The sequence below is a fragment of the Populus alba genome, chromosome 4, assembly GCF_005239225.2.
Source record: "Populus alba chromosome 4, ASM523922v2, whole genome shotgun sequence".
In the NCBI taxonomy this organism is placed as follows: Eukaryota; Viridiplantae; Streptophyta; class Magnoliopsida; order Malpighiales; family Salicaceae; genus Populus; species Populus alba.
In genome coordinates, this window is record NC_133287.1 from 16,746,793 (window position 1) to 16,759,500 (window position 12,708).

The 12,708-nt window shown below is 29.8% G+C and overlaps 1 pseudogene; it reads left to right on the top strand.

Moving 5' to 3' along the window:
* The first annotated feature begins 637 nt into the window (after positions 1 to 637).
* Positions 638 to 3,116, top strand: LOC118039801 (BTB/POZ domain-containing protein At1g63850-like; annotated as a pseudogene).
* Positions 3,117 to 12,708: the final 9,592 nt, after the last annotated feature.

The following is a 12,708-nucleotide window of genomic DNA, read 5'->3' on the forward strand; positions in this document are numbered from 1 at the left end:
TATTAGAGCTTCCTCCAAGAAAGGGGATCGCTGAGCAGAGCTGGCATGGCCGGCCACCAGCACCAGCACCAGCATGCAGCATCAATGATTGAGCAATTTAATAATGAGAGTAGACAATTTTTTGGACTAATGAATAGATCTAATAATATCACTTGATTTGTAGCAGTAATTGATAAAAAAACTGACGACGACGACCCAGCTAATTAATGAAAACTGTGAAAGAAATGCTAGAGGTTGCAGAGGATAAAAGTAAGGAAGAAAATTAGAGAACGAAAGAGAGTTTTGTTTCAAGGTTTCATCAGGTCACTATTTACTGTTTTTCTTAATTTACAAAAGAGAGAAGAAGACCTATATATATATATATAGACACACACACACACATCAGGGCTGCTTAGTCATGCTCTCCCACGCGAAAAGAATGATAAACAACCTCTTCTGCATGACAGGCTGGAAGGCCAAAAGAAAGGAAGGAGAATAAAAACCATCTGAGAGGCCTAATTGCTGTGAGCTGAAGAAGGGAAAATAATTATCCTTTCTCTTCCAACAACTTTCTACAGTTGTTATTCTTTAACAAACTGAAATCGAAATGTAACTAGAAAAACAAATCATGCAAGAGAAAAGGGTTTTTATTTACCTCATGGAGACTGATCATGAACACCAGCAACAACTTGTGAATAATTGAGGCTTTCATCTCATGGTACAGTCGTATCTACTGTGAACATATTTTCTCATGGTGTTTGTAAAGGCACCTAATAACCACTATGTAACACTCACAGTGCATGAACATGCAATATGTTTCACAAATAATATTTCTTAAAATGATCGAAACAATAATAATGGAAAAAAAAATTAAGACAAAAAAATAAGAATAAGATTCCAGAGTCTCTTTACTTCCTTTCGAATTCAAATATTAATTATGATCATTTCTTTGCACCTTAAATTTAATTATTATAAATTTGTTAAAGCGGGACGGCTTAGAAACACACACTAAAACACTTTAAGGGAAAAAAACTATATGTTGTCCCGCAGCAGCAAAGAATAGAGTTGGAGAACACAGCACAATGTTCTATTTTTCTTGTTCCATGGATATGTTTGACATCGCCTTCTTCTTCTTCATGCTCCTCACTTGACAATAATAACCAATCCAATGTCCAGATCTACCTCCATTCTCCCATCCTCCGCCGCTCTAAGTATTTCTCCGCCCTTTTATCCGACAGATGGCAGCACTCCAAGGAAAATCCCGATTCTGCTGAAAATAAAATCGACCAGTACTTGATTCCGTTGAAATTAGGCGTCGCTCCTGGATCGATCGAAGTCCATCTAAGCGTTTTAAAATTGCTGTATACAAACGATTTCAATAATGTTATTAACTCTGCTGCGGCGGCTCTAGATATTTTGCCGGTGCCGTTAAAGTTGTTGTTTGATGAGTGTGCGGATTATTGCGTTAAGTATCTTGAGGCTGTGCCGTGGAGTGAAGAGGAAGAGAAGCGCGTGATTAATTTAATTCCATATTTACGCGAGGAGGAGTCTGAAGAGCTATTAGCTAGGGTTTCTCCGGCGAAATATGATTCGTGTGAGGAAATGCTTCATGGTTTGATATTGGCTGCGATTCATAGTAGTTCGAACATGGCATTTGTGAAAGCGTTTGTGGCTAAGTTGTTGAGGGATTTTTCATCGAGGGAGTCGGCGAGGAGGGTTTTGGAGATGGCGTTTGAGACGAGTTTGAAGATTGTGAAGGAATCGCTTGAGGAGTATTCGAGTCCGAATTTTAGAGGGGATCATAATGAGACGGAAGCGATACAGAGGTTGAATTTGCATACAGCTATGACTAATGGGAAGCATTTGTTGTGGTTAGTGGAGAGGATGATTGAGCTGAGAGTGGCGGATAGTGCGGTGAAGGAGTGGAGTGAGCAAGATTCTTTTACGGCTGATTTGCAGAGGGCTTTCGGGATGATGCGTGGAGGAATTTTGCTCCGGACTTTCCTGCTATTTTGCTTCGTCGCACTTGTAAGCTTGTTAATGCTGTTGTTTCTGGGACTATTTTGGCCGCTAGACAGGTATTATTATTGACTTTTATTTTCAATTATTTTATGATCACTGCAACCAATTCTTTAACATAAACAATCCGTCTAGGATTGGATGCATGAAAGTTTATTGTTTTTATTTTATAGTAATAATATTTTGTTTTTAAATCTATTCCTGATAATAATAATAATAATAATAATAAGCATAACAACAACAACAACAACAATTTTACTTTTCATATTAAATCTATTGTTTTTTTTATTCAATATTAATGATATTTTTTACAAATTTATTAATTATTATATTAATAATATTAATTATAATAATATTTAGACTACAAATAATAATATTTTAAATATCCATATCATTAATTATTATGTAAATATTATCTATTAATAATATTAAATTTATGTGTCGTTTTTATAGTTTTTAATCCTTTCAAATAAGATTTATAGTTTTTCTTCGATAATAATTATATATTTTTTTCAAATCTATTAAAGATAATAATAATAATTTTTAATTTTATTATTCAAATCAAATCAATCTTAACTTTTCAATATTAATGATATTTTTTACAAATGTATTAATCATACTAAAAATAATAATCTTTACACTAAAATAATAATATTTTTAATATCAATGACATTAATTATAATATTAATAACAATATTTGTAGTACAAATAATAATATTTTTAATGTTAATAATAATAAAATTAAAAATATTTATAATAAATATAATAATATTTTAATACTAAAAATATTAATTAGCATAAAACTAATAATAATATCATTAACCTTACCCAAGTTTAAGTAGGTCTGGCTGCAATATTAGACCAAGTGATTTGGACACTTCTTACATGTTGACCCAAAAAGCCTTGAGTCTAGCTGCATTCCTAATCCATTACAGTTGAGTGAGGATGCAGGATTCAAGATCATTGAGTGCCGACGCGGACCCAAAAGCCTTGGGTTTGAACTCTTTACCCAATTGTCTTGGGCCGGGGAGAGCTTCATGACCCAAGGACTTGAATCTGCAACCCCAGCTATTTCCAAGCAACTTGGATCAGGCATACTTCCAGCCCAAGTTTCTTAAGTCTGAAAACACATGCTAGAATCAAGTTAATAATAATGATGATGAATATAATTGAATTTACCCTTCAAAACAAATTTATGTTTTCTCTACGGTAATAAAATTTTATAATACTAATACTATTATTATTATTTATTATTATTATCTGTGAAATATTCTAGGAGTTGAAATTTTTTTTTTGAATAAACTAAATTTAAAAATTAATTATAAAATATTAAAAAAGCATAGAAAAATACTTTTTAAAAAATATTTTATATAAAATAAATTGAGTTATGAAAACAAAAGAGAGATAAACCAACACATGTGCCTAAAATAACTTCTTTACCAAATAAATTACACTAATGTGATTTTTTTTCTTGTGAGTTCGTTGGCAGGGTTGATGATTTTTTTGTGAACTTTAAGGATTAAGAATGAATCACCGAGTTGCAAGGTAATTCACCTAGTTTGGCCTCCCCCCCCTCCATAAAGCACCAAGTTTTGTTCTCGCTCTTACTAATTCAACTATCTAACTTGCATGTCCGTAACGTGTAGCAAGACTAGTGATCAATACATGTCTCATTTTCTTATATGAAAAAAAGAGAGAGTATACATTAGATTGGTGGCTCGCAAGACATTGTGAACTGTATTAAGTTAGACAGTTGTGTTTTTAGAAAAATAAAAATTTTAATAATTAGGCTAAACATTGTTTAATTTGATAATATAATAAAAAAATTAGATAATACAACAACATATGAGATAGTGATAATCTTGTAGAACGATAATATTAGAAAAAATCATTTGTAAGAAAGGATCTAAAAAAATCCAAACCAATCTAGCCTAATCTTTCAAATTGATGACCTGAAAGGTTAACAAAATCCGATTAATAAAATGTTGAGGGTTAAAATAAAAAATAAAAGTTTTGATAAAAAAATGATTAAAAATAAAATAAATAATAATTAAAAGAATAAGGATTAAATATGATATTAAAATAAAATGGACTAAATTATTTGAGGGATGTAATTGAAGATAAAATTCAATTAACACAATAATATAAAATATTGAGGGAAGTAATTTAAAAATAATAATTAAAAAATGATATAAAAATATTGAGGGATACAATTTAAAAAAATAAAATATTAAACGTTTAATAAAAAATAAAATAAAAAAAAAAGATAATAAAATGAAGAACGTAACTAAAGAGAAATAAAAACTAATCTAAAATAAAAAAATGGTATTAAAAAAATAAAAAAATAAAAATTAAATGAATACTTTAAAAATATTTTAAAAGGTTGGCTTGAAATGATATCTAAAGCACCAAAGCGAGCTGCAAAAGATGGAAAATTGGGCCAAACAACTGACATGTGCAACGAAAGGCCCGTACTTCCCAAAACGTGAGTTGTGAGCATGCACTTATAAGCCTGGCTTTGGACAGCTTTCGATGTGGGCTTAAGACGAGCCGTCCTCGGCTCTGCAAATGTAACACCCACTCACTAGCATATTGTCCGTTTTGGGTGCCGTTGTTCTTACAGAAGAAGCCCACCGGGGGCCTGACTTCCCCAAAACGCGTCTTCTAGTCAAGGTGAGCATGACTTATACTCGCTTTCGATGTGGGATCTTACAAAGGTTTTTTAGTTTTTAGTTCTTTTTTGGGGCTGGGGAAGGGACAATAACAGCACTAAAAGGTGAAATGACAATGTTTTAGACAAAATCAACAGGTTTGCATACGTTGGCATATTATAAAGAGAGAAAACTCAAGACTCAAAAAAGCTCTTCATTCTAACACACAATTTTGCCTCTGATATTATATATCAAGAAACCTCTTTTTCACAAAAGAAACCTTCAAAATCCGAATTCCTTGAAAAGGAGCATCCTCTTGAATTCAAGATCAGAGCCCTCAAGGCCATGGGTTGCTACCCACTGAAGGTCAACTTCCCAAGCCTCGTAACATTTCAAGAAATGAATAATGTAGTTCACCAGGAACTAAATACCTTGCAGAACTTGGGAATCCCAATGACCATACAAGAAGTTATTCTGTGTTTCAATGGTGATCAGAAGAAGATGGACTTCAATATATCCAGCGGAGTTAAAGTTAGTATGATGGAACTTGAAGCGTCAGCTAACAAAAACTTTCAAGAAACCTTGGGTTTCTTGAAAATTATACTGGCCAGGTATCATCATGAAGTGAAACATATGATTGTCTTGGATCTTTTTGCCATCGTCTTGGATTACGGTTTTAAATAGGAGGAACCTTATTTTCAGTTGTTTACGTTGCCTGACACTTTCAATCCTGGGGTCGTCTTGAAATTCAAACAAGAAGAAGACCAATTTCTTGTGCTTGGATATGTGCTCAATCACCCAGCTGTATTTTACAAGATAGTCCTCAATACGAATGAATCATTGAAGTCAAAAAGGAAAAAAAGGACTCTTAAGATGCTGGCTTTTGTTGAATGTGGTGAAGGGGATCCAAAAATGGCCACTTTGATTGCTGACTATCTTGAACATTTTTTCAAACTCGTCAGAGACAAGTTGTTATACCCATTGCATATTAAAATATGCAAAGTTGCTAGTTTACTTCCCTCTTGTTATTATTTGACAGAGCCGCTAGATGAATTGCAAGTGCGTATATTTGATTTACTAAACATAAATGAAATTGACTTAGTAGTCCAAACGGATCCCAAACTATCAACTCTGGTTCATGAAACTGGATTGTACATGAAGAAGTTAGATGAGTTTTTTTGCTACATGGAATGACGCATGGGATGCAAATTGGACTTGGGATATATGAGGTAATGGGATGAGGTCGCCCGCCATGCAAGAGAAAAAAGATTTTATTTACCTCATGCTGATCATGAACCACAACCACAGCTTGTGAATAATTGAGGTTTTCATCTCATGATGCAGTCTTATCTACTATGAATAATTGAGTTGATTACATTTTTGGCGACCTAGATTTTCAATTTCTTCTAATTGAGTGTGCAAGCTTTTCAATTCTGTCAAATACATGCTTGTTGTTTATGAACATTACAAGAAAATTTTAAGCACGCATAATGTTCCTTTTTTAAGTTTTTGGCCTACAAAAAAATTTTATTTTCATCTTTGATCTCTTTAATTTAAAATTTTATATTCAATTTTTTGGCCACAAGAAATTGGTCTTCTTCTTGTTTGAATTTCAAGACGATCTCAAGATTGAACGTGTCAGGCAACGTAAACAACTGAAAATAAGATTCCTCCTGCTTAAAACTGTAATCCAGGGTAGCGGCGAAAATAGCCAAGACAACCATATGTTTCACTTCATGATGATACCTGGCCAGTATAGTTTTCAAGAAACCCAAGGTTTCTTGAAAGTTTTTATTAGCTGGCGCTTCAAGTTCCATCATACTAGCTTTAACTCCGCTAGATATATTGAAGTCTATCTTCTTCTGATCACCATTGAACACACAGAATAACTTCTTGTATGGTGATTGGGATTCCTAAGTTCTGCAAGGTATTTAGTTCCTGGTGAACTACACTATTCATTTCTTGAAATATTACGAGGCTTGGGAGGTTGACCTTCAGTGGGTAGCAACCCATGGCCTTGAGGGCTCTGATCTTGAAATCAAGAGGATGCTCCTTTTCAAGGAATTGCATTATAGGGATTTTGAAGGTTTCTTTTATGAAAAAGAGGTTTCTTGATATATAATATCATAGACAAAATTGTGTGTTAGACGAAGAGCTTTTTTGAGTCTTGAGTTTTCTCTCTTTATAATATGTCAGCGTATGCGTCACGTTGTCAACCTTTTGGTGCTTGGTTTAAAAAATAGTTGTACTATCACAACTCAATCTTCACTTTTTTGGTTTGGTTGTGCGTGATTTCAAAGCCAACCCTTTTAAAATATTTTTAAAGTATTCATTTAAGTTTTATTTTTTTATTTTTTTAATACCATTTATTTTATTTTAGATTATCTATACAGTTCAATTTATTTCTCCTTTATTGTTTCTTCACCTTTTAAATTTGATCCTTTTTTTTATTTTTTCTTTATTTTTTTAATTAGATTATTTTTTCAGTTACGTTCCTTCATATTTCATATTATTTTATTAATTTAATAAGTTTTTAAATTGTATCCCTCAATATTTTTATATCATTCTTTTAATTATTATTTTTAAATTACTTCCCTCAATATTTTATATTATTGTGTTAATTGAATTTTATCTTCAATTACATCCCTCAAATAATTTAGTTCATTTTATTTTAATATCATATTTAATCCTTATTCTTTTAATTATTATTTATTTTATTTTTAATCATTTTTTTTATCAAAACTTTCATTTTTTTATTTTAACCCTCAACATTTTATTAATCAGATTTTGTTAACCTTTCAGGTCATCAATTTGAAAGATTAGGCTAGATTGGTTTGGATTTTTTTAGATCCTTTCTTACAAATGATTTTTACTTATATTATCGTTCTACAAGATTATCACTATCTTATATGTCAGGCCACGAGTTTCATGTGTTAACCTAGTTTTGATCCGGACAATAGTTTTTTAAACTTATTTGCTGTTGTTGTTGGTATTATCTAATCTTTTTATTATATTATCAAATTAAACAATGTTTAGCCTAATTATTAAAAAATTTTATTTTTCTAAAAACACAACTGTCTAACTTAATACAGTTCACAATATCTTGTGAGCCACCAATCTAATATATACTCTCTCTTTTTTCATATAAGAAAATGAGACATGTGTTGACTAGTCTTGCTACACGTTACGGACATGCAAGTTAGATAGCTGAATTAGAAAGAGAGATAACAAAACTTGGTGCTTTCTTGGAAGGGAAAAAAAAAAGAGAGGCCAAACTAGGTGAATTACCTTGCAACTCGGTGATTCATTCTTAATCCTTAAAGTTCACAAAAAAATTCATCAGCCCTGCCAACGAATTCACAAGAAAAAAAATCACATTAGTGTAATTTATTTGGTAAAGAAGTTATTTTAGGCACATGTGTTGGTTTATCTCTCTTTTGTTTTCGATAACTCAATTTATTTTGTATAAAATATTTTTTAAGAAGTATTTTTCTATGTTTTTTTTAATATTTTATAATTCAATTTTTAGATTTAGTTCTTTCAAAAAAAAAATTTTCAACTCCTATAATATTTTACAGATAATAATAATAATAATTATAAATAATAATAATAATAGTTTTAGTATTATAAAATTTTATTACTATAAAAAAAATATAGATTTGTTTTGAAGGGTAAAATCAATTATCATCATCATCATTATTATTAACTTGATTCTGGTATGTGCTTCCAGACCCAAGAAACTTGGGGTTGGAAGGTGTGTCTGATTCAAGTTTTTTAAGGAGTGGCAGAGGCGCAGACCCAAGTCCTTGGATCCTGCAGCTCTCCTTGGCCCAAGACAATTGGATAAGGAGTCTAAACCCAAGGCTTTTGGGTCTGCGTCAGGACTCTATGATCTTGGGTCCTGTATTCTCACCCAACTATAATGAGTTGAGAATGCAGCCAGACCCAAAGACCCAAAGCTTTTTGGGTTAGCATGTAAGAAGCATCCAAATCACTTGTCTTGATGTTGCAGCCATACCCACTTAAACTTGGATAAGGTTATTAATATTATTATTAGTTTTATGCTAATTAATATTTTTAGTATTAAAATATTATTATAAAAATTTTTAATTTTATTATTATTAACATTAAAAATATTATGATTTGTACTATAAATATTATTATTAATATTATAATTAATGTTATTGATATTAAAAATATTATTATTTGTAATGTAAAGATTATTATTTTTAGTATGATTAATACATTTGTAAAAAATATTATTAATATTGAAAAGCTATGATATATTTGATTTGAGGAGTAAAATTAAAAATTATTATTAGTATCTTTAATAGATTTGAAAAACATATATAATCATTATCGAAGAAAAACTATAAATCTCATTTGAAGGGATTAAAAACTATAAAAACATAAACACATAAATTTAATATTATTAATAGATAATATTTACATATTATTATTTGTAGTCTAAAGATTATTATAATTAATATGATAATTAATAAATTTGTAAAAAATATCATTAATATTGAATAAAAAAAACAATAGATTTATTATGAAGGGTAAAGTTATTATTATTATTATAGGAATAGATTTAAAAACAAAATATTATTACTATAAAATAAAAACAATAAATTTTCATGCATCAATCCTAGACGGATTGCTTATGTTAAAGAATTGGTGGCAGTGATCACAAAATAATAAAAAATAAAAGCCAATAGTAATACCTGTCTAGCGGCCAAAATGATCCCTAGAAGCAACAACATTAGCAAGCTTACAAGTGCGACAAAGCAAAACAGCAGGAAAGCCCGGAACAATATTCCTCCACGCATCATCCTGGAAAGCCCTCTGCGTGGAGGAATATTGTTCCGGGCTTTCCTGTTGTTTTGCTTTGTCACACTTGTAAGCTTGCTAATGCTGTTGCTTTTGAGACCATTTTGGCCGCTAGACAGGATATTACTATTGGCTTTTATTTTTGATTATTTTGTGATCACTGCACCAATTCTTTAACATAAGCAATCCGTCAAGGATTGGATGCATGAAAGTTTATTGTTTTTATTTTATAGTAATAATATTTATTTTTAAAATCTAGTTGTAGTTGTAGTGGTGAATTTAGTGGCAGTGGTAGTGGTTGTCAACAACAACAACAACAACTTTACTTTTCATATTAAATCTATTGTAATAATATTTTAAATATCCATATCATTAATTATTATGTAAATATTATCTATTAATAATATTAAATTTATGTGTCATTTTTTATAGTTTTTAATCCTTTCAAATAAGATTTATAGTTTTTCTTCGATAATAATTATATATTTTTTTCAAATCTATTAAAAATAATAAAATAATTTTTAATTTTATTACTAAAATCAAATCAATCCTAACTTGTCAATATTAATGATATTTTTTACAAATGTATTAATCATACTAAAAATAATAATCTTTACACTACAAATAATAATATTTTTCATATCAATGACATTAATTATAATATTAATAACAATATTTATAGTACAAATAATAATATTTTTAATGTTAATAATAATAAAATTAAAATTATTTATAATAAATATAATAATATTTTAATACTAAAAATTTTAATTAGCATAAAACTAATGATAATATCAATAACCTTACCCAAGTTTAAGTAGATCTGGCTGTAATACCAGATCAAGTGATTTGGACACTTCTTACATGCTGATCCAAAAAGCCTTGGGTCTAGTTACATTCCCAACCCATTACAGTTGAGTGAGGATGCAGGATCCAAGATCATTGACTGCTGACGCGGACCCAAAAGCCTTGGGTTTGAAAGCTCAGGACCCAAGGACTTGAATCTGCACCCCTGCTATTTCCAAGCAACTTGGATCAGGCAAATCTTCCAAATCCAAGTTTTTTTGGTCTGATAACACATGTCAAAATCAAGTTAATAATAATGATGATGAATATAATTGATTTTACTCTTCAAAACGAATTTATGTTTTCTCTATAGTAATAAAATTTTATAATACTAATACTATTATTATTATTATTATTATTATTATTATTTATTATTATTTGTGAAATATTCTAGGAGTTGAAAATTTTTTTTTGAATGAACTAAATTTAAAAATTAATTAAAAAAATATTAAAAAACATAGAAAAATACTTTTAAAAAAAATATTTTATATAAAATAAATTGAGTTACGAAAACAAAAGAGAGATAAACCAATGCATGTGCCTAAAATAACTTCTTTACCAAATAAATTACACTAATCTAATTTTTTTTCTTGTGAATTCGCTTGCAAGGTTGATTTTTTTTGTGAACTTTAAGGATTAAGAATAAATCACCGAGTTGCAAGGTAATTCACCTAGTTTGGCTCTCCCTTTTTCCCCCCCTCCATGAAGCACTAAGTTTTGTTCTCGCTCTTACTAATTCAGCTATCTAACTTGCATGTTCGTAACGTGTAGCAAGACTAGTCAACACATAACTTCTTTACCAAATAAATCACACTAATCTGATTTTTTTTCTTGTGAATTCGTTGGCAGGGTTGATGATTTTTTTTGTGAACTTTAAGGATTAAGAATAAATCACCGAGTTGCAAGGTAATTCACTTAGTTTGGCCTCTCCCTCTTTTTTTTCCCCCCTCCATGAAGCACCAAGTTTTGTTCTCGCTCTTACTAATTCAGCTATCTAACTTGCATGTTCGTAACGTGTAGCAAGACTAGTCAACACATGTCTCATTTTTTTATATGAAAAAAAGAGAGTATATATTAGATTGGTGGCTCGTAAGATACCGTGAACTGTATTAAGTTAGACAATTGTGTTTTTTAGAAAAAATATTTTTTTTTAATAATTAGGCTAAACATTGTTTTAATTTGATAATATAATAAAAAATTAGATAATACCAACAACAACAGCAAATAAATTAAAAAAAAATATTGTCTAGATCAAAACTAGGTTAACACATGAAACTCATGGCCTAACATATAAGATAGTGATAATCTTGTAGAACGATAATATTAGCAAAAATCATTTGTAAGAAAGGATCTAAAAAAAATCCAAACCAATCTAGCCTAATATTTCAAATTGGTGACCTGAAAGGTTAACAAAATCCGATTAATAAAATGTTGAGGGTTAAAATGAAAAATGAAAGTTCTGATAAAAAAAAGATTAAAAATAAAATAAATAATAATGAAAAAAATAAGATTAAATATGATATTAAAATAAAATGAACTAAATTATTTGACGGATGTAATTGAAGATAAAATTCAATTAACATAATAATATAAAATATTGAGGGAAGTAATTTTAAAAATAATAATTAAAAGAATGAAATAAAAATATTGAGGGATACAATTTAAAAATTTATTAAATTAATAAAATAATGTAAAATATGAAGGAATGTAATTGAAAAAATAATCTAATTAAAAAAAAATAAGACAAAATAAAAAAAAAATGATCAAATTTAAAAGTGAAGAAACAATAAAGGAGAAATAAATTGAACCATATAGATAATCTAAAATAAAATAAATGGTATTTAAAAAAATAAAAATTAAATGAATACTTTAAAAATATTTTAAAAGGGTTGGCTTTGATATCACGCACCAAAGCGAGCTAAGATGGAAAACCAAACAACTGAGATGTGCAACGAAAAGTCTTGAAGATTGAGTTGTGACAGTACAAAAGCTATAAATGCAAAAGCGCAACTGGGTATCCTAGAAGAAGCCTCGTTGGAGGACTTATTGGGCCAAGGTTTTTTAGTTTTTAGTTCTCATTGGGGCTGGGGAAGGGACAATAACAGCACCAAAAGGTGAAATGACAATGTTTTGGCCAAAATCAACAAGTTTGCATACGCTGACATATTATAAAGAGAGAAAACTCAAGACTCAAAAAAGCTCTTCATTCTAACACACAATTTTGCCTTTGATATTATATATCAAGAAACCTATTTTCACAAAAGAAACCTTCAAAATCCTCACAATGCAATTCCTTGAAAAGGAGCATCCTTTTGAATTCAAGATCAGAGCCCTCGAGGCCATGGGTTGCTACCCACTGAAGGTCAACCTCCCAAGCCTTGTA